At 43.3% G+C, this 24,762-nt stretch overlaps 1 long non-coding RNA gene across 3 annotated transcripts in view; it reads left to right on the forward strand.

Moving 5' to 3' along the window:
- The first annotated feature begins 2,977 nt into the window (after positions 1 to 2,977).
- Positions 2,978 to 24,762, forward strand: part of LOC139041821 (uncharacterized) — a 46,326-nt gene continuing 24,541 nt past the window's right edge. The window contains exon 1 of one of the 3 annotated variants that reach the window (XR_011497795.1): positions 2,978 to 3,280. This is a non-coding gene — a long non-coding RNA (uncharacterized lncRNA). The other 2 variants (XR_011497796.1, XR_011497797.1) reach the window with 2 other exon arrangements.

Below are 24,762 nucleotides of genomic sequence, written 5' to 3' on the forward strand. Positions count from 1 at the left end.
AAGAATGTGGAACCCTGTCTATTGACAAAATCAACTGATTTGATAAATTAGTTATCAACCAAAGAATAATTATGTATAAGTAATAATAATAATACACCATTGTCCAGAACTCCAAATGTAGAAATAATTTTAAAATGTTAGATTTTTAATGTTTTACTGATTCTAATAGCGTAAAAAATAATAAAGATCAATGAATTTTGTAGTATCCTTTATCTGTTAGTAGTTGTTCTTTGTCCTGATTTGGAAAAGAGAGGAGCCTACATTATTGATGATTTTAAACTTTAAGACAAAGAGTTTTTAAAAAGGACTTGTGGCGTCTAGTGTCTAAGTGAGAACTCCTGGAAAGTGCACTAGATTTATAACCTGATTTCTCTGGTAAAAGGCCTTTGAACAAATTTCGGAAGACTATCCAAAAGTTGATGCATATTTTTCTGTACTCCTTTAAATCAGGGCTCTTTTATCCCCTTCAAAATCTTTAGCTTTGGAAATATATCTGTAACTTGCATGTGCTTGCTTATAGGTAACATTAGGCAAAGCTTCCATCAACAGACAGATCTGTCAAAGGCTGGCTCCCTAAACATTACCCACAGTGCCTTTCGACAAGCAAAGCAGAGTGGCTGCTCCCCGAGGTTGGGGAGAACACCACCTGCACGGAGCTTGGGAGTGTCTCAGGGCAGGGAAGGTGACGTCAGAATCTATTGAGAGAATCGGAAGTTGGGTCAAGGTAAGATGGGAGGAAACGGCAAGGTAGGGATTCTGAGAGGAGGGATGCAAACAATCTTGGGGTGAAAATTGTCTGTTCATGCTTTCCATTGAAGAGCTGACGAGTCTTTTGTGAAGTTCAGGTGGGACAGTCCTGGAAAAGTACACTCACACTGATGAAGATGGGGCGGGGCGGGGGCACAGATTGCAAAGTTGTGCGTGGACGGTAAGGCGTGGTTTCAGTTTTCGGTGTCCAGGCTGGGTGTGGGGTAGATGCTCTTGGTTCTCATACCTCAGAGAGAAGCTTCTCTGGGGCTGGGGGCCTAGCACCTCTTTTACCACAGGCTTCAAGTTGCTGGCTGCATTTGATTGGGTCAGACTAATCCTGTTTCCTTTGGGGACAGCCTATTGCTGCCAGGAACAAAATGAAGCTTCTGCTAACAAGGAAGAAAGAGGGAATGGGCATTGGTTGGGCAACTAGTGGTGTTTGCCATAGGGCATAGGGAGAGAGAGACGGCCTACAGAGAGGTCCTGCCTTCTAGAGGCCATGGTTCTTCTGGGCCCAGGCCCCATGGTAAGGCTCTGCCTTGGCACTTTTGTTCTTTTCTTAAAGTTTAGGGCCCTGATTCCTGGTTACCTCAGGGTCACACTCTGCTGAATTGTAGTCTCCTGCTAGCAGGAATGTCCCATCAGGATTCTGACTGTTTGCCCTGTGGTCAACCCAGCCTGGTGCTGATGGTTTTCTCCATCTCATCACATCGGATCTCATCTCATAGCACTTTCTTCTTCTCTCACCACACTCCAACCACACTGCATTTTCCTGCTTCTAACACTTCAACTCCATTCTGCTGCAGGGGCTTTGCACTTGCTGTACGTCAGGTCTGGAATGTTCTTCCTAGGATTTTTGTTTTTTTTAAGATTTTATTTTTTTCCTTATTCTCCCCAAAGCCCCCCAGTACATAGTTGTATATTCTTCATTGTGGGTCCTTCTAGTTGTGGCATGTGGGATGCTGCCTCAGCGTGGTTTTGATGAGCAGTGCCATGTCTGCGCCCAGGATTTGAACCAACGAAACACTGGGCCACCTGCAGCGGAGCGTGCAAACTTAACCACTCGGCCACGGGGCCAGCCCCCCTTGCTAGGATTTTTTATGTGGCTCCCATCACTCAGGTCTCAGCTCTCTTCAGAGAGGCCTTTTCTGACGGTCCGTTTGGAAGTGGCCTCTGCCCCCAGGAACACCCCACCCTTCACCCTTCTTTGCATCTATCCCTCTGAAATGATCTTGTTTACTAGTTTACTTACTAACTTGTCTCCCTCTTAACTGGAAGAGGAGCTTCCTGAGGGCCCTATCTTGTCTGTCTGCTTCACAACTGTCACCTCAACTCTGAGAAAGGGCCCAGGATGTAGTCATTATAAGATACTAAAAAATAATAACAGATGACTTTTTGATTGTTTATATTGGATCAGGCACTGTTTTTAAACACTCAGTGTACTATCATCTCATTTAATCTTCTAACCAACTTTATTATCGCAATTTTACCGAGACACGAAGAAGTTAAATGAGATCATAGAATCAGGAAGTGGCAGCAGTGATAAATTAAGTGCTCAGTAAGTATTTATTAAATGGAAAAAAAATAAACTTGATTTTTCCTTCCTGACTTCCCTGTCCAGGCAGTGCGTACTATTCGGTAACACATAAAAATCTCCTGGCACAGTTTACAGAAAGCGATGCTTCTCTGCCTCTGCCTTAGTAACTTTCCACCAGTGCTAGGTCCCATTTCCCTCTTAAGTGTTAGCAGACAATGATAGCATGAACTTTACGTATCTCAAGATAACATAACAGAATTATCCACAACAAGCCCACACCACATCTTACTCATTAATTTTATACGTGATACACATCACACACAGGTTAGAAGCTCTTTGATTAGGTTCTAAAGGCTTATCCTCGAAATTCACCTGTATTAGAAAATATCACCCGGGACTTTCCAGTCCATTCTCAACCAAACAGCCCAGCTAAGCAAATAGCTATCTACAAACTCACGCCCTGTGATCGCGCCTCATCCGACTTCGCCTTATCAGTGTGACTTTCATATAGGCCTGGTGTCACCCTGCTGCTCTCCAAGCTTCTCTCTACACATTGGGGTGCTATTTCCCTTGGAAGTTCCCCGTTCCATCCTCTTTCCTCATTACTGGCAGCCCCCCTGCTCTGATGTTGCCTTCCCGCACGCGCACCTGCTTCCGCCCGTCTGCAAGAGCTTATTCACTTAGTAGGAGGCATCAAGCACTCATCACTTTAGCCTACAGATACTGATGGATGCCCACTGCCCGTGAGACAGCAGACCTAAGGGCGAAGGAAACGTGAATGAGAAGGACAAACATGGTCTTTGCCCTTTGAAGCTTCGGCTCGTAGGGGATGTGGATATTAATCAAAGAACGGAACTGATATCGTGAGCATGCTGAAGGAAAGTTACCGGTGCTGTGAGAGTGTCTTGGGGTGGCCTGTTGCAGTCTGGAAGAGTAAAGCAGGGCTCCTGGGACCTTCTAGCTGAGATCTGAGGAACATTCTCAATGAATGAGGTGAGTGTGTGGGGAGGGGCTCCAGGCAAAGGGACGAGCGAATGTCAAGACCCTGAGGTGAGAGGGAGCATCCACTTTCGAGGCAGAGAGGGGGGCTCAGGGAGCAAGGAGGAGAGCACTGAGAGGTGAAGGGGGCAGGAACCACACTGGGCAGGGCCGTGGGGCCCGTGTTCCTGATTCTGGACATATCCTGTGAGCAATGGGAGGGATTTGGAAGCGTTTTAGGCAGAAGAGACATGATCTAATTTGTGTTAAAAAGGTCACTTTGGCTCAAGTGTGGAGAATGGGTTAAATGACCCTTGGTTTTTGTCTGGCGCTGTTTGCTGCGCTAGGAACAGAGAAGGAGAGCTATTTGGGAGGAGCTATTGGGGAGGATGGATGTGACCAGTCTCAGATGGCTCTGAGGATTCAAGTAGACACACCGAGGAGGCAGATGAAGATACAGAGATATTTGGGTTTCTAAGAGAGGCCTGGGCTAAAGCTGTAAATCTGAGACAGTGACTGGATCAGCCCCAGGTGCGGCTGAGATTGCCAAGGGAGACAGAAAGAGAGAGCGAGAAGGGGAACTAGGACCAGCGTTTGATGGATTAGGACACGTAAAGTCTGAGCAGAGTGGACTAGTCAGTGAGGGAGATTGAGAAGGAAGAACCAGCTAGGAGGAAAGCCAGGCGAGTGTAGTGTTCTAGAGGCTGAACCAGGATGCTTTCAAATGCGTGTTACTGAAATCCATCTTCAATTGATTTCAGCTAAAAAAAAGACTAATTTCTTGGCTCTTATTACCTAAACTCATGCCTACTCAGACATGCCTGGATCCGGTGCTCAAACACGTCCTTGGGAACCTGCCTCTCTCTCCATCTCTTAGTTCTGCCTTCTTCTGAGTGAGCTTCTTGGCTAAGTGGGTCATTCCACGTGGTGCCCTGCTCATGTCACCAGCAGAAGCTTTGGTTTACGTCCTACCCAAGGTAAAGGAAATATCTCTCTTCTATGGGTTCCAGCAAGAATACCAGGTATCGCTATTGTTGGCGTGGCGTGGGTTATATGCTTGTCTCTCAGTTGGGGGTTGGCATCAGTTCTACCCACACCTCATGGACAGACAGTTCCTCAAAAGAAAATCAGGGCACAGTTACCCGAAGAAGGCAGAGAAGAAGCCGGGTGGGCAAAACCCAGATGTCTATACAGATGCCAAAGGGATGACTATTCCAAGAGGGAGAGTATATTCAAGAGCGTTAAATACTATTAAGAGATCAAGTAAGATGACAACTAAAAATGCCCATGGGATTTAGCCACCTGGAGGTCACTGTGACAAGAGACCACACAAATAGCTCCATCACAAAGTAAGACGTAGGGGGCTGGCCTGGTGGTGCAGCAGTTAAGTTCGCACGTTCCGCTTCTTGGCGGCCCGGGGTTCGCTGGTTCGGATCCCGGGTGCGGACATGGCTGTGGTAGGCGCCCCACATATAAAGTAGAGGAAGACGGGCACGATGTTAGCTCAGGGCCAGGCTTCCTCAGCAAAAAGAGGAGGACTGGCAGTAATTAGCTCCGGGCTAATCTTCCTCAATAAACAAAACAAAACAAAGTAAGATGTGGTAGGAATCACAATGCAAGTAGAAATGGCCATGTGAACTCGGGAGGGGAAAATCACTTAAAATTGAGGCAGTCAAGGAAGGTTTCATGTAAGAAGTGGCATTTCAGTTGGGCCCTGAAGGTTGGGTCGTATTTTAGAAACTAAAGCCAGAGAAGTGGAGGAAGGAAGGGCACCCCAGCCAAACACAGCATGAGCAAGAGCACGATGGCAGTGACATTCGGGCTGTGTTCGCTGAGAGGTGAACAGTTTATATTTGGTCTTGGGCTAGGGGCCAAAAGTGAATGCTAGCTAAGGAAAAGGAACTCTCTTTGTTCCATTTACAAGTTATTCAGCTATAACCAGCATTCCCTCAGGTTCTTGGCCTGAATATGTCACTACATGGAACTGACTCTGACCCCACCCGGAAAAGCGCCTCCAATAACCTCACCTTTCCTTCTCAGGGGTCCCTGTGGCGGCCCCCATGTGAACTCAACAGCAGTCTCTTTCCTCTCCTTTCCCTTTGGGCCTTGGTCTTTCCTAGGACTCTCTGAGTGGTCTGGGCTTGCAGTGCTGTTGCCACCGTTCGTGGCTGCCTCTGCCACTCAGATTGCCACCTCCGTGCTGAGGACGTGGCGGCTCAGCCTTCTTGCTGGCTGTAATAGAGGATGCCCTGGGTCGGATGATGGGCTCTGCGACAGCTGCTCAGGTGTTCCTCATCTTTCACTTGGCTCACCTCTTATCTCATCGTCCTTTCACTTTTTATCCCAGGAAGCCACCAGAACAGAGGGTAGAGATGAGAAATTCTGGATGGACGACAATTTAGGTGACTCTGCTCTGTATATGTTCAAATATCCTTGAACCGTTGCTCTCAGAACAAGCTTGTGCATCCTGAATCTCTAGCTCCGGAGGGTACGTTCTTCTCCCGCTCAGCACCCCACCTAGAAATGGTTATTGTTTGCTAACAGCTCAGGAGTCTCGGTCTTGGTGGCCAAAAGCCAGCACCTGTTCATTTAGTCTGTATCTTGGTCCCAGGCTCTTAGGACCTTTCTGCAACTTGGACCCGGTGGGCCAAGTCCACTTGCCCAGACAGGAAGACAACACAAATTAGAAGTCAGGGTTGATATTTCCCTTAGATACTTCCACTCTGGGATCCTTGACATAGCATAAATAATAAACTCTTTAGTGGGGGTCACCGAGCTCATCTGAGCAGGGAAGTGCGACGCACAGAGCATCCTTGGAAAAGATGGCCCTTGACAGTGGTTTCCAGGTAGATTTGAGAAAGCAGAGGTGGGAGACATGAACTGTTAGGGGACTGATGGGTCCGAGGAGACAAACCCTGAACCAGAGGCATCGAGGCAGATGTGAAAAGGTGGGGATGTGAGGAACACTTCTTTGGGGGAAAACCACACTTTAGAAAGAAAGAAGGAATAGTATTGAAATCTCTGTTGGCCAGGATGGAGTGAGGAGACTCAGTATAGTGAGCAGGGCCTTAAAGCATGTGGCCCGAGGACATGGAGAACCCTCACTGGTTGGGGGTGGGGGGTGGGGTGGAGGCGGTGGGGGCAGCTAGGCTGAGAACAGGGCTCAGCTGACTCCAGGAGCCTGGGGCAGGGATCCAAGTGTGAATGTGGGGCCAGACCCCTGCTCCCCATTTGTGACTGGGCTGGAAGGGCTATGGCTGATGCCTGAGATGGCAGTGGAAAAAAGCTCCTCATCCAGGGGGCAGGGAGGAAGCAGACCCCTGCCCGAGAGTAGGACCCAGTTTGGTTTGCACGGTGTCTTACTGAAGGACTCAGGCTGCCTAGTGCAGTGCAGGGGCGTCCCTCTTTGGTAGGGGGGCCCTGATGCTCTAGAGATGCCTCATTCACGGTCACCTGGACCTGTGCTCTCCAGGGAGCCTCTCCTCTGAGATTCCCCATCTCTTTCTTCCACTCTGAGGGGGCTCCTTGGTCTGCCACTTAGTCTCGTCTTGTCTGATTTTTCCCTTTCTGGAACTTAGGACAGCTTCGCTGGAGCCCCATAGAGTGTGGAGTGAGCCTCACTCATGCATCCACTGGAGCTCAGACATTTTACACCATGAGGGGATCCAATCCCTCTGGTCCTGCCGACTCCACTTTGCAATGCTTGACAGAGGCCCTTTTGTTACTGTGCCAGCCCAGAAGGACGGTGTCTTACCCCAGGAAAGGGGGATCATTTTTCATAGCCCTGCCCTCCAGCAAAACGCGGAACTCCCCCCAGTGGAAGCCCACTGACTTCATGCAGTGCACAAGGATTGGGGACAGGGTAATGGGGTGGTGACCAGTGGTTTGTGCCCAGGGCCGTTGTTGCCAGTAGGGGTGGCGGGGTGACAAAGCCATAGGATTCCTGGGAGACAGACTAGGGTTTGCTCTGTGATGGGTGTCTGAATCGCTACGACAAACAAGCTCATCCTTAGACAAACTGCGGTAATTAGAAGGGAAACATAATCATAGTGAAGTTACCTTCCTCCATTCATTCCACAGGCATTTTTCTGAGTGTTTATTTTTGGCACAGAGCTATTTTAGGGGCGGGGGAGAGCATGTGGGGAAGAGGAAAGGGAATTGGTCCAATGTGGCAGCTTGAGAGGGGGCGATGGATGGGGGATGGGCAGTATTAGTGTTTGGTCTGTGGAAGATGAAACGCTGCTCTGCTCTGTGGGCGGTTCTTTGATCTTCCAGTAACTGCTAGAGTAGCAATTAGCATCCTTAATGCTGAGGGGAGTCTCTGAGAAACCCTTTAGCCTGCGGATTTAGGTTAGTAAATCCGGAAGTGTGGGTGCCTCTGTGAGTGTGTGTGCGCGCGCGCGTGAGAGAGAGAGAGAGAAAGAGAGAGAGAGAGAGAGAGAGAGAGGAGGAAATGGGTTTTTATTAGATGTTTGATGTTTATTTCATAATACAGCTTTCCATATTTGAGGGTGATGTGACACTTTCAAAATAAAATTCTGTTTTGTTGCTGAAAATTTAATCATCTGAGCACTTATACTGAGAAGGCACAAAGTCTTAAATTTACCAGAAAACAGGAATTCCTGAAACTCATAATACTGTACTGACTGAAATAATGTGCGCAAGAGTCCTGCCCAAAATTCTTGTCAGGGACAATTCTTCCCTCATAGCCTGAGCTCTAGAAGCTGACTGGAGTCGAAAAAATTTCTCCTGGGCCATTTTCTAAAATTTACCTATGTTACTTAAACCCTTTAAACCTGAGTTTTCACATTTATGAGATGGGAATAACCTGTAACCTGGGGATAAGCTACCTCATAGGATTGTATGGGGGTATTTTTGGACAAGAATGAAATGAAATGATTCACGTAAAGCCCTGAGTCCACACGATGGTTGGCACACAGTAGATATTTAATGGATTGCAATTATTAGAAAAGAGTTGAAATACAGTATCTATCAAAAGGGAAGCCGTTTTTTCTCCTTAAGGCTGTTGAACAGGGCTAGTGAGGGAATTTGTACTGGAAGCCACAAAATTTTTAAAAATTATTTTAATTTCTAGTAATATAAGAATAAACTACTTTTAGTTTAGGTTACTGTGAGGAACCTCAGCCTCTTACTCCATAGATAGACAAATAAATTAATATAGACATCAATACCGTAATGTAGACGGTAGAGGTGCCCACGATGGAGAGAGCTGGAGAAAGGCAAGGAGGATTCCTGGGAGAGGAAGGGGGACCGGAAGGCAAGGAGGCAGGAGAGGGAGGCAGGAGAGGAGAGGGGGGAAAGGAAGGGAAGGGCCCCCTGAGTCAGCCCAACACTTTCCCCTGGCAGAGTTTTGACGCTCATCCCAGATGCCATTCTCCCCCCCCCCCCCCCCCCAGGAAGATTAGCCCTGAGCTAACTTCTGCCAATCTTCCTCTTTTTTTCTGAGGAAGACTGGCCCTGAGCTAACGTCCGTGCCCATCTTCCTCTACTTTATATGTGGGACACCTACCACAGCATGGCTTGCCATGCAGTGCCATGTCTGCACCCGGGATCCGAACTGGCGAACCCCGGGCTGCTGAAGCGGAACATGAGCATTTAACCACTGTGCCACCGGGCTGGCCCCTAGATGTCATTCTTTTCACCAGCCCTGACTCAGCTGGACCCAGGGAGCCCAAAACGGGAGCCCAGCTCCTTCCTCTCCATCCGAATCCTGTCTAACCAGGCCGAGTGCCTTACTCCTCACCAGTGCGCCTGCTCTCTGTGGCTGTCTTGTGTCCACAGCTGCTGCCCTTCAACCCACACTGAGCAGGGGGGCTGCTGGCTCTCCTGAGCTCCCTCCCCTCCTCGAGCCCAGAACTACACAGTCCCCCTGCTGCCTGGAGTCTCCTCTGCTTTATTCCAACTTATATTTTAACCTGATTAATCGACTGAATTCTTTTTATTTTTTAAATGAGAAAACATTTCAAACAATCATAAAAGTATCCATCACCCAGCCTTAACGGCAGTCAGTATCTTGCTCTATTGGCTTCAGATCTTTTTTTTTTTTAAAGATATAAAAAAGTTACAGATAGAAGTGAAATCTCTTTCTCCCTCCTCAGAGCTAACTGCTCTCTTAAAGTTGGTTCTTCTTTCTTGTCCCTGCTATCCTATTCATGGCATATGTATGAATTCACAAATGGCACAGCTTATAGTGTTGTTGGGTGTATTTAAAATGTTTACAGAAATAGTCTTGTGCTGTTTCCGCTCAGCATTGTGTTTTGAAGATTTACCTATTTTGATGATTGTAGAACTAGTTTATTCATATTTTAAATCACTATATGGTTTTCCACCTGGGAATGTATTATAATTATGTCTCTATTCCCCAATTGATGGACATTTAGGTTGCCTCCAATTTCTTTTCTATGACAACAATATGGACAATATGACTAAAAATATTATTGTGTACGTCTTCTTGTGTATTTATGTCATAGTATTTCTGGCTTATGTATGGTATGCAAAGCTTCAACTTTCTGGCTATTAGTAAATTGCTCTCCAAAGTGGTTACACACCTATCAGAACTGTATGAGAGTTCTCATCTTCCACATCCTTGCCAATACTCAGTAATGTATGACTAACAGTTTGCCTCTTCTGTGAATTGTCTTCCCATTTTCTCTTCTGGGTTTTCTTTTCCTGTTTATTTGTAAGGGGTCTGCAAGTCCTCTGGGCGCTGACACTTTGTTGGTTATGTGGATATTTTAGGATTCATTGGCAAGAGCACGGATGATGTCCTTCTCTGTATCAGATATAGATTAGTTAGTGGGTTCTTTTATAAAGCAGCAAGATATAAATTAATGTAATTTTGGGGACAAAAGTCAACCCAGAGGTTTTCAAGCAAATCTCTTTTGTTTTCTACCCAAGGTAATATGAGATCATAATAGCTATTAGCTACACTATTTTCTCAGCTTCTGCTGCTAAAGTTCCTTCTTGTATTTCAAGTCTGCATAGTTGAGAGCCAGCCCCTCCACCTCACCCCACCTTAAAAGAGATGGACTAAGGGGAAGGCTGGCATTCTGTGGCCATGAGCTTGCAGCTGTTTCCTAGTCAGGGAAGAAGTCCAGATGCCCTTTTTATAAGTTAGAATGATTGACAGGGATGAAATCCAATTGCAACTGTTCTTTTCTTATTAGAGGCTCTGAGAACTGGGCTTTTCTTAATAGAAACGTTATAAAGAAACAATCATACACTGTTTTTCTGAATAAAGAGTGAGATGAGAGAAGGACATGCCTCTAGGCTTTCTCTGCTTGCATTTTGTATGGATTGTCTCCTGGGATGAAATGGTGAGGGCTTTGTGTGTGGTGCTTCTAGAAATGCTAGTGCCAATGTCTTATGTCCTCCCAGAGGAAGGGAGAATTGTAAGATGACAAATGTCTGACAGACTTGACATACAAGGCAGGGCTTTCCAAGGGTTTTTGGCATACTCACTTGCAAATGTCTCCTCCAGCTTGTTGATTGATTCTTGTTTTTGATGTCCTTTCTTGCGCAAAAGTGGATGATCTCACGCTTTGTACCTACTCACATAATTCAAATAGGTCCATCCATATGTCTCTTCCTCAGTCTTCCTTAGGTCAATATTTTAATCTTACTCCTTCCAGGACCCTGACAAGTCAGCTCAGCTATCTGTCACTGCCCAGGAATCCATGTATACCTTTATCTTAGGTTACTTCTCTTTCCATACAAAGTGCATGGTGAAGTGCATCGTTTGAATCTCTTCATCTGAGGGATTCCCCCTCACCACTGTCCTGAGACATCCCAAGTAGGATTGTAGTGCAGAAGCATTCCATTTTCAACTGGTACCAACATGCCAACCAATCCACTATGAACCAAGCTCAGGGTATTTCTTCTCTATAAACAGCTCATAGGGGACGCCTCCCCCAAAGGATGCCACAGATGTGAATGAGGGGAGACGCAGGACTGTGGCAGAGGAAGGTGTCATAGGGGACTGGGTCACCTACTCATGCAATGTACTTGTGCCCTTCGGACTGTCATAAATTCCATCCCAGATACACCACTTCCACTTAAAAATAGATTGTTAGGCCTTTTTGAGTCTGATGTTACCCAGTTTCCACTGCATGATCAGACACCAGTTTCCACCAGGGCCCAGAAGGATGTCAGACCTTTTAAATGGTCTGTGGTTCTCTGCTGTGGACTACATGGTCTTGCTTCAGGACTCTAAGTGTGTCCTGTTAGCACTTGCCAGAGGCTCCACACGTTGTCTTCCTCTGCCACTACCATTCTGATACCTCTAAGTAATCAGCAATCTTTTAGGTCACAAGGCTGCTTGTACTGCAGCCTGGACCTGTTGCAGAGCCCCTTCTTGCTCTCAAAGCTGTCAGCCTTCCTATCACCTAACTTGGTACCTTCAGACTATATTATAACAGAGGTCAGGAGAGTTCGCATAGGCTAAACTGTTGTCTGTCCCATGTAAGTGCAAACTGCTTCTGATCCTCCTTCATTCCAAACCAATGACCTCATACCATGTACCTCAGGCTGTCCCCATCTGCTATAGCAAGGATATCACATTTGGTACAGAAGCTGCAAGCTTGTTTAAGTTGTAGTAGTTGACCATCAGGTGCTTTCAACCATCCAGTTTTTGCAGGGCCAGACTGGTGAATTAGATGGGGATATATAACAATGATCACCATCCTTGAATCCTCTAAGTCTTTGAGGGTGACAGTAGTGTCTGCCATCCCCTCCAGTGCTGAGTTGTCTTGATTTACTACCTCGGCCAGCAGAAAGTTTCAAAGGCTTCTACTGGGCTTCTCCTACTCCAATAGCTCTTATTCTATAGGTCAATAATCAAATGTGAGGTTTCTGCCAGCTCCTAAGTAGGTCCATTCTAAATGTACAATTGGGAGCCAAGGAAATGAGTACTAGACGTGTTCATGCACCTATCAAGCCTGCTGCAAGATGGCACTGGGCTGGGACTCCATTGATTACCTGACCCCCATCTGCCGCTACTCTGATGGGAGGGCCCTGAGTATTCCTCCTTCTCTAATACATGTTTACCCTCTCAGGTAAACATAGGTATTTTGGGGGAGGATTGTGGGAATCACTACAAGATATACTTGCCATCGTGGTGCAGGGTCCTTCCTTACGGAGACCCAGCTCTCCTGTCATCAGTGGGCTCTGGCTCATAGAACTGGTTGTGGTCTTGGCACTCAGCAGAGGATCGTGTTTCTCCCCTGGGCTGGCTGACCCTAGCCTTCTGTTCATCTCTTTTGAATATGCCCTTATTGGTTGTCCATCTATATTGCCCCTGGGAACACCATGTTCTAGGAGCCATCTTCATAGATCCCCATATTTCAAGCTCCCCTGGCTGCCGTTCCATCCTTGCTGCCTGTTACGGAAATTATACTCATCTTGCTTTTGACTGTTAGATGTTGCCATTTGGCCTCTGCTATTCTGGGCTCCTGTTATTTCCATTGCTACCAGGGAGCCAAGATGTGAAATGGCATCTGCCATGGTCCATTCGGCCTACAGAGGACAGTCATCTTAGTTTCTCAGTGATGCTGGTGTCCCCTCACCAGTGTGTTCTTTTTCACCTTAGTAAATGGACTGTTCTCCAGGTAGGACTGACCACACAATGGTCAGCTGGTGGGGTTAGACTTATTCTCCCATGCCTACTTGTCACAGCCTTTTAATCCCTTTCTCCACAGTTTACCATTGCAGTACTAACATCTCCACTTTACTGAAGGTGTGTCATCACTTTTTCTAAGATTTTAAGAGGCATCTAAGCAGAGTACTAAAACTGTCACCTGGGGCCCTCAGCAGAGTGTTAACTTATGTATCATGGCAGAGTGTCCCCATATCAATAAACTCTCTCTTATACGTATGTTTCGTCGGCCTTGATCCTGCGCCCTGAGGATCCTCTCCTTGATACTCCCCCAATTCCTGCCATTCTTTTTAGCCAGGACCTGCAGCAGCTTTGGCTTATCATATCTCTCTTCCCTTAGCAGGCCCTCCTCCTCAGTTTGGTTGTGCTGAGATTTGACCCTATCTGTGGATCCAGTGGCCAAGAGAAGAGGTGGGAGCAGATCTTGGAGAACCGGCATTGTCTTGTAATGTTCCTGCTTCATTTGAGGCCTCTGCAAAGTTTTTAAGAAAGCAGGAGAGGGGCATCTATCCTTCTATGGTTCCAGAGATTTCAGGAGAATTTGGAGATTCAAGGTTGTCAACTGAATCTATGAGGATATCTCATCCCCGCTCTCAGGGTCCCTCTCAGTCCCCATTAGGGATCCGTCTTTGGCATAGGGGACTGGCCCATGCTGAGAATTCAGCCTTCTCCAAAGTTCTGTCACTCTTATGATTAAATCCCATGCCTGGCTTTTTGTTGCATGTGCCCTTTGGCTGAATGAGATGAGAGTCTCTTTAAAGGCTGCAAAGAGTCCCCCTAACTCTCACACTTCACTTTAAGTTACTGATTAACAAATCTGAGCATGTCAGTTTTTCTCTTCAATGAATCAATGGCACTTAGCAACAGCCACCTAATTCCAAAGTCCTTATAATTATTATGTCCTCCATATCTCTGAAATGCCTGGGACATTGCACCAGTCAGTGCCTCCTTTCCACCTATATCCATCCCATCTTAGTTCATCACAGGTGAAAGTCTTAGCTGATTGCTGTCTCTATCACCCTCAAACTCTGCTTACATATTTTAATCACATTTATTCTATAGGCCTTTTCAGATTACTCTTATTGCCTTACATTCCTGCTTCTGCATGCCCTGGCTCTCCCTATGACACTTTGTTTTCTTCTGTGAGTGTAATATTTTAGTGTGAACTAAGCTGCTGTCAGGTTGTTTTCTGTGGAAGTCTCATTTGAGCCGGTGGTCTTTGTGTCTTCCTCTGCAGAGACGCCAGGATTCTTGTCTGTTCCAGATCAGTTTTGTCAATTCCCATACCGCTCTGGTATTACAGATTCGGATACCACAGCCAGTGGCTTAGGTTTCTGACTATTCACAGGTGGTTCTGTTCACCTGGCACCTAGGAGATGCTTCTTCAGTTTGTGGGTGGAACTGGCCAGCGTCCTACTTGACAGGTGACTTATAGAAAATGGTGCTCCTTTCCCCCACCTTGCCTCTCAGTAGTCTAAGGCCTTGACTCCGCTGTTCCTATAAAGGCGTTAAAACATTAGCTTCGAACCGCTAAGGCCCGTGCCTGGGCCTCTCGGCTCTGTGGTCCCCTGCACTTCAAATCCTGCTTCTGTAGGTTTTGAGGCCTGCTTCTCTCTCAGCCCCTGAAAATTCTCCTTTCTTTGATTTGAGCTCAGCTATGCATTAAAGAAATCGTTTTTCTTTATTTCATCCAGCACTTTTAGGTGTTTTCAGCAGGAAGGTGGTTTGAACTTGTCAGCTAAATCTACCATATGTCCTGGAAATTATACCAATTTATTTTCAGAAAGCGTGCTGGTTAGTCCAGAATTTTATGGATAAATTCAATGGATAACTTCAGACATTATAACCCTAAATGCAGGGCAGTTTATCTTGAAGCTTAGAATGAGGTTTCCATTACTTTCACTCAATATGCGAACATTATATTTTTCTTTATGGTGGAAGGAAACACTGTTTCTGATGGAAACAGTTGGTGTTTATATATTCCTTATTCCTAAAGGTCACAGGATCATTAACGTGACTACATCATCTTGCTGGAAGTGACTGTGCAAGCTACAGCAATGTTATTGTTGAGCTGTTGCCTGGTGATTAGGGGAAACTTCAAAATGATAAAATACAGAATGAGGATGTATACATAGAAACTACTGAAAATTTCCAGATAATCTTGATAAATGGAGAAAGCAGGAAAAGAGGTGCACTTCACTTAGATTTCAGAGAGATGACTTCTGGTTGCATTGAAGTACTGAGCTTAAATCTGCCTCCAGGCACTAGGAGGTGGGGGAGCTGACACCTACGTAGCAGATCACAATGGGTTTGGCTGCCTTGACAGCATGACAGAGGTCACATATATATGTGTATATACTTTTGTCTTTCCCGTCAGAGATATTCCCAGTGCAGAAGGCAAGTGAAGGCAGATTTTCACTCATCTGCTGGCAGATATGTCTACAGTTGCCATCCTTTCCATCCTGCTTCCCGCACGCCACATAATTATAGGGCCGTGAGGTAAGGGCTGGACCACAATATGCCTGGAGGGGTCCAGAGAGACTGGGGAAGTAGGTGATGCTTGAAAACAGGAGGAAAAAAACTGTCATGTACAGACATGCTGAGAGCAGAGCTGTGGCCAAAATGCTCACATGTGAGGCAGGAGCTGAGGCAGGCATCCAAGAGAATTGTATTTGATTCTCATTTTTAAATATCAGATGTGTAGTTTTAGGGTTGAGAAGCTAAAAATAGGCACCGCTCCATATAACCCACTCCCTTTAATTTCTTATAATTAATTCTCAAACAGATTGTATTTCCCTACCATCATGTAAGAGGTACATTAAGGACAGTACTTGAAAATACCCCAAAAATAAAATAAAAGGGAGAGTTAAAGTCATATGCTTATATGAATAACACACTAATATCTGCGCTGCATATGGCAAAAAGCATTTGTTGTTTCTTGCTTTCAAAAAGTCTTTAAATATGATACTCCAAATGCCTCTATCATGGAGCGTTATTGATTATAAGTAAAATACAATGACTATTTATTTGAAGGCTGTGTATATTTTATTTAGCTTTATATACAGCACGTAATTCACAATTGCATGTGTTTAATGTTTTGGCAAGAAATCTTCATATAAAGCAGAGCAATAAAAACCAGACAGCACATTGTCTGTATTTTTTTCTTTTCCTACTTTCTTTACTGCACTTTCTCTGGTCAAAGTGAGTTGGTTTCAATGGTTTGGTCTATTTTCTCTCATTCGTTGTTTTTCCTAGTTGAGTTCTATATACTTCTATTTACTACATTCCTGGATTTCTAGTTTCCCCATGGCTTCGTTCTTTCCTCTCCTTTTGGGGTAATTCATCTACTTTGTTTCCTCCCAGTAAGCATTGTGCTTCCATCCAGGACTGATTTAAATAGTTCTATTTTCCAAATGGTGATCCAGGGTAACAGTAGATGGCAGGACAAAGGCAGCTTTAGTACAATTTTCCACCAGGAGCATTGCCTTCTGCATGTGAACTTGGCTACCAAAAACCCAAGTCCTCTATGCTTCCAGTGACCTGGCAGCGTGCAGGACGTGATTCTATCTCCAAAGAGTCACAGAAAAGCCCTGGCTCATTGGATCACCAGCCTTATCACTCAGGAAAATTCTCACGTATAGGTTATAGGGCTGCTAGAGATTCAGTTCAATCCCCATCGAAACCTGCAGGCTTTTTTTTTTTTTTTTTAATTGACAAGCTGATTCTAAAATCCATATGGAAAGATCAAGGAACTAGAGTTGCTAAAACAAATTTTAAAAAAAGAACAAAGAAGATCCATATTTCCTTATTTCAAAACTCAGTAAAGCTGCAGCAATTAAGAGAGTGTTAAATTGGAGGAAGGATAGATACATAGATCAATGGAACAGTATAGGAAGACCAGAAATAGATGCACACATATATGGTCAATTGATTTTTTTATAAAGATGCAAAGGCAATTTAATAGAAAAAGGATAGTCTTTTCAACAAATGGTGCTGGAACAATTGAACGTCATATGCAAAAACAATAAAAATAATACTCTTGACCCATACTGCACACCTTATGCAAAAATTAACTGAAAATGGGTCATAGATCTAAACGTAAGACCTAATACTATAGGTTTAGAAATATAGAAACAAATCTTTGTGATCCTGGGCTGGGTAACTACTTTTTGATATGACACCAAAAGCATGATCTGTAAAGGAAAATATTGATAAATTAGATTTTGTCAAAATTGAAGACTTCTCTACGAAAGACATTGTTAAGAGAATGAACAGATAAGTCACATTTCAGGAAAAATTATTTGCCAAACACATATGTGTCAAAGGATTTATATCCAGAATATAGTGAAAAAGAAAAAAACCTCTCAGAACTTGAGAATAAGAAAACAATCAACCAAATAAATGGTGAATAAAAGATTTGAACAGATACTTCACCAAAGAAGATACTTCGATGGCAAAAAAGAAGCACTTCAAAAGATACTCAGCATCATTAGTTATTAGAGAAATGCAAATTAAATCACAATGTGATACCACTGCAAGCACATGTGTAAAAATGGGTAATTTTTGTTAAAAAAAAATGACATTACCAACACCTGGTGAGACTGCCAAGCACCAGAACTATCATACATTGCTGGTAGGATTACAGAATGGTAAGCCACTTTGGAAAGTAGTTGGATGGGTTCTTATATGTTTAAACATATACCTACCATAAGACTGAGAAAACCTACTTCTACACATTAACCAAGAGAAATGAAAACTTATGGTCACACCAAAACCTGTATATGAACATTTACAGAAGGTTTGTTCATAATGGCCAAAAGCTGGCAACAAACCAAATGTCCTTCAATGGTTGAATGGATAAACAAACTGTGGTATATCTATATAGTGGAATACTATTCAGCCAGAAAAAAGAACAATCTGCTAATACATGTAACAACTTGGATGAATTTTATATGCGTTATGCTTAGTGAAAGAAGCCAGACAGCTTGCATACTGTATAATTCCATTTATATGACGTTCTGGAAAGGCAAAACTATAGAGACAGGAAACAGACCAGTGTTTGCCAGGGGCTGTGGGTAAAAGAAGATGATGACTACAAAGGGGCATGAGGCACAATTTGGGAACTGTGGGAGAACTGTTCTACATCTTGAATTTGGTGGTGGTTATATGGCTGTACGCATCTATACACACAGGATTTTATAGCAAAAAGAGTGAATTTTACTATCTGTAAGTTCTATCTTAATTAAAAAAAATTAAAAATGGACAATAGGTGAAACAAGCAAAAAAAAGATAATCGTTGAAGTTGAGCAATGAGTTCATGAAGGTATGTAATATTATTCTCTGGTTTTGTACATGTGAAGTATGAAAGTTTCCACAGTGAAAAGTAAAATAACATCCATAACCAAGCAAACCTCCTGGCCTAATAGTCCCCTCTCATTTCTGGGTTTCCTTTCCCAGCAAAACTTGAAAGATTTGACTATAGACACGATTTTCACTTCTTCACCTTCCCTTCAGGTTTTTGTCCCCACCACTCCATGGACCTATGTCAAGGTTCTTGTCAGGGTCACCAGCAGCCTGCTGACTTTCATGTAGCCAAAGCAAGAGGTCGTTTTCTTTTCTCGTTTTACCCCATCTTTGAGCAAAGTGTGTTAGTTTCTTTTCTCGGTTTCTGTGACATCATTCATACTCTGGGTGTTCCTCCCCTCTATTCACGCCTTTTTAGTTGCATTTGCTGCCTCTTCTTTGCAAAACCTCTAAACTGTGACATATCTGAGGGTTAGGTCCTCATCCCCGGTTCTCTTATATTTACACTCTGTCCCTGGGTGACTCCACTGGGGCCCGTGGCTATAATTTCTGTCTATGCTCCTGTGATTCCCAGATCTGCCCCTGTTGCCCTGAGCTCACCCAGAAACTTCCAAGTCATGTATCCAACATCTTACCTGACATCTTCTTAGGGAGTCTACTCAGCATCTCACAATTAAAATGTTCAGAAAATTAAAATGGCCCCATCCTCACACCTGTGTCCTGGTCTACACATCCCAGTAAATGACACCTCATCTCCCCAGTCACTTGAGCTAAAAACAGCACTCATTCTTCCCTCTTCTCTTGCCATCATCGCCTACCCGCCCCATTATTATTCATCTAGTTCCAAAACAGGTACCGAATGCTTTCAATTTTCATTTTTACCACTGAGATCCTAAGTCAAGCCACCGCATCTCTAACTGTATTTGTTTCTTCTTCCTGCTCCTCCCTTTCCTCCTCCTTCCTTGATCAATGTTAAAGTCTAATTTAAGTTCTAAAATTTCACATACGGTTTTATGAATGATGCCTATAACACGTGAAAATTTAAATACAAATTTCTATGAAACTAAAATACTCTGCTCTTTCGTTTCTTCGAGGCAGAACCTGGATTTTGTAAGTACTTCTGAAGAAACTCGGGGAATTTTATAAAAATTAAGATGGAGAAAATCTGGGAATCCCCTGTCTAGTTCAAAGTCATGCCTGCCCTGTGACTAAGGTGGAGTTTAGTGCCAGGTCACTGGCAAGAAGGTACACACTATTTGTGCAGGGAAATGTATAGTTGGAAACTAATAGCATTTGAGCTGATTGCTACAGATCAATCTTGGAAGCAACCTTATTATTTTACTCTGTTGACTGTCTTTAGAGACCTAGAGGTAATCCTAGGAGAGAGAACACTGGTTCCTTTTAGAATTTGTTCGATTTCATTCGGGGTAATTTATTAGGAAGCCATTGGGAACCTAGTCTGGGAAATTAGTAGGTGGACAAAATAGCAAAAGTTAACTAGTTAGAAATTAGTGACCTGTAGTTTCATGTTGCTGATCATGTGTCTATGTTCTTTTGTTGGTCTGGATGAAAATTGAAGAAATAATCTTTATGTTTTCTTATCTTTGGACTTAATAGATCAAGCTCTTTCATTTCTTCTCTTAGGAATTATTTACCAGACTGTCAGTATCTGGGAATCTTTCTTCAAATTTTCTAGACCCTCCCTAAATCCAAGTGCTGTAATTGAATATTACTGTAGAAAGTAATGGCAGTGAGGTTGGACACAGAAGAATTAGGAAAATAGTAGTAGGTACTAGCAATAAAAATAGGGACATTTATAGTTATTCCCCTGGTATTGGCTAAAACAACGGTTTAGGCAGGCGACACGTCAGTGTCAGAATCTGATACATACCAGGCCTATCTGGCTTCACGTAATTGTCACATAAACCACGGGCAATTTCCTCCATCATGTTATGTTCTTTGTACAAGCTTCTTTTGAAAAGGTTAAGTTGAATTTTGATTTTAGTCTTTTATTTTTTTATTTTTAGAGTAATCCAAGATCTTTACCAGTCGTTCTTAATATACAGTCAGTTCTGTATATCATTATCATTTAGACTTCTTATCTACATCTGCTAATCTTTATCTGTCATTGTTGAATTTAACTGTGCTGGTCATTAGTGATTTGAACTAATTAAGAATTCTTTAAGGATGGGTTCTTGTGAACACACTACTTTCTTTTTTGGTAAATATCCAAATAGCAAGCAAATGTGTTTTATGACTTTACACATTTTCCCAACTTCTCCTAAAATTAGGACGGTTGGCCTCCAACCCTCTTATTACCTATTGAATGAACAATAAATCCTCTGAAATTTTGGGATATAAAATTTGGAGGAAGGGGAGGTTTCTGTGATGGCTTCAAGGCTGTGAACAAATTGAGAAAAGCATGATTAATTTGTCCTGTCTTCCTCCACATTTCAAGGTCCTCCTGGTTTGGTGAACGGTAGCTTTGTTGTATGTTTTGTTTTGTTTTAACAAAGTAATGCATGTGTGTAATTTAAAAAGTCAAATAATACTGAAAGGTTATAACAAAATACTGCCACATACACAACACAGACCTATCCAACTCTACAGAGGCAACTATATTAAATACTTTTAGCTCTTTCTTTTAATACTTAAGTGTATATTTCCTTTAACTAACACATGTATTTTGCTATCTCTTGATACTTTTACCTTTTTTTGTTACTAAAATTGCTTTATTTTTGTCATTTGACAATACATTTGTAATTTTCTTCATATGTAAAGTGGGTAGTATTCTTCAGAAATATGATTGAATGCATTGTGCCTATTGTATATATACACAGGCATATGTTTTACATACATTTATACATACATATGATTTACACACATGTATATATGTATATGTGTATTATACACACACATATATAAAATGTTCACAATGCATTTGATCATATTTCTTTTTTTTTAATTGAAGTATAGTTGACTCTTGATGCTTTTCATCATCTCCTGACTTACTATGGTAGACGACAATTTTAGTTTTCTGTTAGCCCTCTTTACCCTCCCACCTCTCCCCCAGGTATTTGAATTACAGTTGTTAGTTAAATCCATACTTAGTGTTTTAATTTTATGACTATGCGACTGTTGTTCCCTGCTGAGTCAGAAAGTTATATTCTTTTATTTAGAGATAATAACTGGCTCAATTTTTCATTTGCTTCCTTTTCTTTGAACTTTATGAATTAGTTTCCCTACAGCTTCCATGTGGTTCAACCATTTGAATAATCTTTTCTTTTTTTTTTTTTTGAGGAAGATTAGTCCTGAGCTAACATCTGTGTCCATCTTCTTCCACTTTATATGTGGGACGCCCACCACAGCATGGCTTGCCAAGTGGTGCCATGTCCACACCTGGAATCCAAACCGGTGAACCCTGGGCCACTGAAGCTGAACGTGCGCGCTTAACCACTGCGCCACCAGGCCGGCCCCTGAATAATCTTTTATTTCCATTCCTTATCTGAAAAATCCTTACTAGTTCTATCTATCTTTCTGCTCTGACTGGACCACTTGTTCTCTAGACGTATTACGTATCTATCATGTGCGTGTATATATGTGCATGGATGACTTAAGGGGGGTTTTAGACGGAAACTGAAACAATAGGATTAGAGGGGTTTTCCAGAGAAACTGAAACAATAGGATGGGCGTGTGTGTGTATGTTGGGGGGAGGGGTTTTTAAGGATTGGCTCATGCCATTGTAGGGGCTGGCAAGTCCAAAATCTACAGAGAAGGCCAGCAGGCTGGAGACCCAGGGAAGAGCCGATGCTGCAGCTCATCTCTGAAGGTCATCTGGAGGCAGAATTCCCTCTTCCTCAGAGGACCTCAGTCTGTTTTCTCTTAAGGCCTTCAACTGATTGGATGAGGCCCACCCACATTATGGAGGGTAATCTGCTTTATTCAAAGTCTAAACACCAGTGTGTCTCATCTTAGCCAAACTGACACATAAAATTAACCATCACAAAAGGTAACCAAGAACATGAGGGATCATTATCCAAATTTTGAAGGCTCTTTTTCTGTGTGAGAGGTCCTGTCCTTTCCAGTACCCCACCCCTCAAATTCCAGACATTTCAGCAGCCTCAAATTTCCATCTTTGTTTCCTCTACCTCTGTGTGCTACTTGGCCTCTATCAACATGTGCCCATTTGGAAAATGCTCTTAGGGAGAAAGCCCTGGTGAATGTCAGACCCACCTCATGTGTCTCTCTGCACTGGTTGCTGTCCAATGCCTGAAACGAGTTGTTCATATATTTGTTTGGGGTTCGTAGTCGTTTATCGTAGGAGGAGAAGTACAATACCAGCTACTGTTTCAGAGCCAGAACTAGAAGCCTGGGTGGGCTTCTTCACAAGCCCTCCAACTGGTCTTCTGCTCCCACCCTTCTCCCTACAATCTATTCTCCACCCAGAACCAGGTGGTCTTATCAAAATTAGAGTCAGATCATAACTCTCCCTCGGCAAAACTCTGATAGCCTCTGACCACAATTGGAATGAAATCTAAGCTCCTCACTCTAGCCTTCAGAGTCCACCATGACCTGAGCTCTGCCTCTCTCTCCATTCTTATCTTTGTCACTCGCCTTCTCATCACCCCTCAGCCTCATCAGCCTTCTCTGTTCTTTGAATATGCCAGGCTGGTTCCTGCCTTAGGACTCTGCATCAGCTAATCGCTCAGCCAATATACTATTTTTCCTCACTGTCTCGTGGTTGATTCTCTATTGTCATTCAAATCTCAGCATAAATATCGCCTTCTCAGAGAGTTTCTGCCTGACCAGCCAATTTAAGCAGCCCCAAGACACGTTCCATCACATCGTCGTTTCCTTCTCTTTGTAGGACTTTATCACTAACTGTTCATTTCTGAGCAGTTTCCAGAAACTTTTCCTGTTCACTTTTCTGTCAATTTTCAGTCCCCCTCCACTACAATGTAACTCCACGAAAGCAGGAACCTGGCCTGAATTGTTCATTGCTGTATCCTCATCACGTCGAACAGTGTCTGACACATTGTAGATTCTCGAACAAATCAAAGTTTGTTCAATGAGTGAGTAAACCTAGACAGATCCAGGCTGGGGCTACCTGTTATAACAAGCATGTTAGTTAACAGGAATTTGTATTGGCTGCCACTTGTATAGCTGCAAATTTTGGAAGGAAGCTCAAAAAGCGATATTGCCATTGACCCCCCCCCAAAAAAAAATCAATATGGCCCTCCTTGGTTTGGCATTAAGTGAGCATTTTTTGGGGTGTGTCTGCCGTGTGTCATCACCAGAAAAGATGTTAAGAGCACAGCCTTTAGAGTCAAACAGCACTGGGTATCAGTCTTGTTTTGCCATGTTCTAGCTAGGTCACCTCCCCAAAATTAATTAATCTCTCTAAGCCTCAGTCTTCTCATCTGTGAAACAGGATGATAATAATCCTTATCTTGTAAGAATTTTGTGGAGGTTAAATTAAATAATGCATGTAAATTATTTAGGATTGTGTTTTGGCACTGAATGAATGTTTAAAATATGTTATGATTAAGTGTTATTAGCTTATGTGATGGTGGAATTTGTAAGATTAATAGAAGTGTTAGTGGGGGATGGTTTTGGGTGAAGGATGAAGCAATGTGCCTAAAAACCACCTTTTCCAGGAAGATTTTCCCAATAAACCACCCCCTCTGATTGCTTCTTGGCTTCATGCGCTCGTCATATATACATTCTGTGTTGCTACTTGGCTCTTCTTATATGTTATTTTTTCTTTTCCTTGAACATCATCATTGGTGCTACAAGGCCCTTCTTGCTTTTTAAGAATTTATAAAGGTCTAATTTAATCACATTCCCTTCTATCCCAGTCCTTTTTCCACTAGCAATCGTTGTAAAGTACTTAATGCGTATCACTTGAGTATATGTGTTCTGACAAAATGTGCACAGTGACTTGTGTGCGTGTACTTCTAATTCCCATAAATGCTATTGTCTCAGGATCTACCACTCTGTTTCTCACATTTATTTCATCAAGCACTGGTTTTTGTTATGCACGTCTCTGCTCTGTGCTTCTTAAGGATGCAAAGCACTCCAGGGCGGGCATTTACCACATTTGACCTATTCCCTACCCCACTGATTCCCAGATGACCTTTGATCCCTCCCCTTTCCCCCAACGGCAAAAAAAATCCTTACACATGTCATTTATAGCTTTTGTTGAGTATATCTTTAAGGTATATTTCAAGGTGTGGAATCATTGAGACAGAGTATGAAACTGGATGTTCCTTGATAATTGTTCTCAAGTATCTCTTTCTGGCTCCGTGTTGTATATCTGTAATTAGCTTGTGAGCATAATTAGACGGGGTCAACTCTTAGATCTAAAAACAAAAAATAACAAAAGAGAGATCAGGTCCAACACCAGGATAAGTAGAGACTCAAAGCGGCAAGTGGAACACAAAAAGAATCATTCCGTTTCTGTGTGACTATAGAAATACAAGCAGGGAAATTGTGCTGCTTATTTCTATTTTTGTAGCCA

The sequence above is a fragment of the Equus asinus genome, chromosome 24 (assembly GCF_041296235.1).
Source record: "Equus asinus isolate D_3611 breed Donkey chromosome 24, EquAss-T2T_v2, whole genome shotgun sequence".
Taxonomy (NCBI): Eukaryota; Metazoa; Chordata; class Mammalia; order Perissodactyla; family Equidae; genus Equus; species Equus asinus.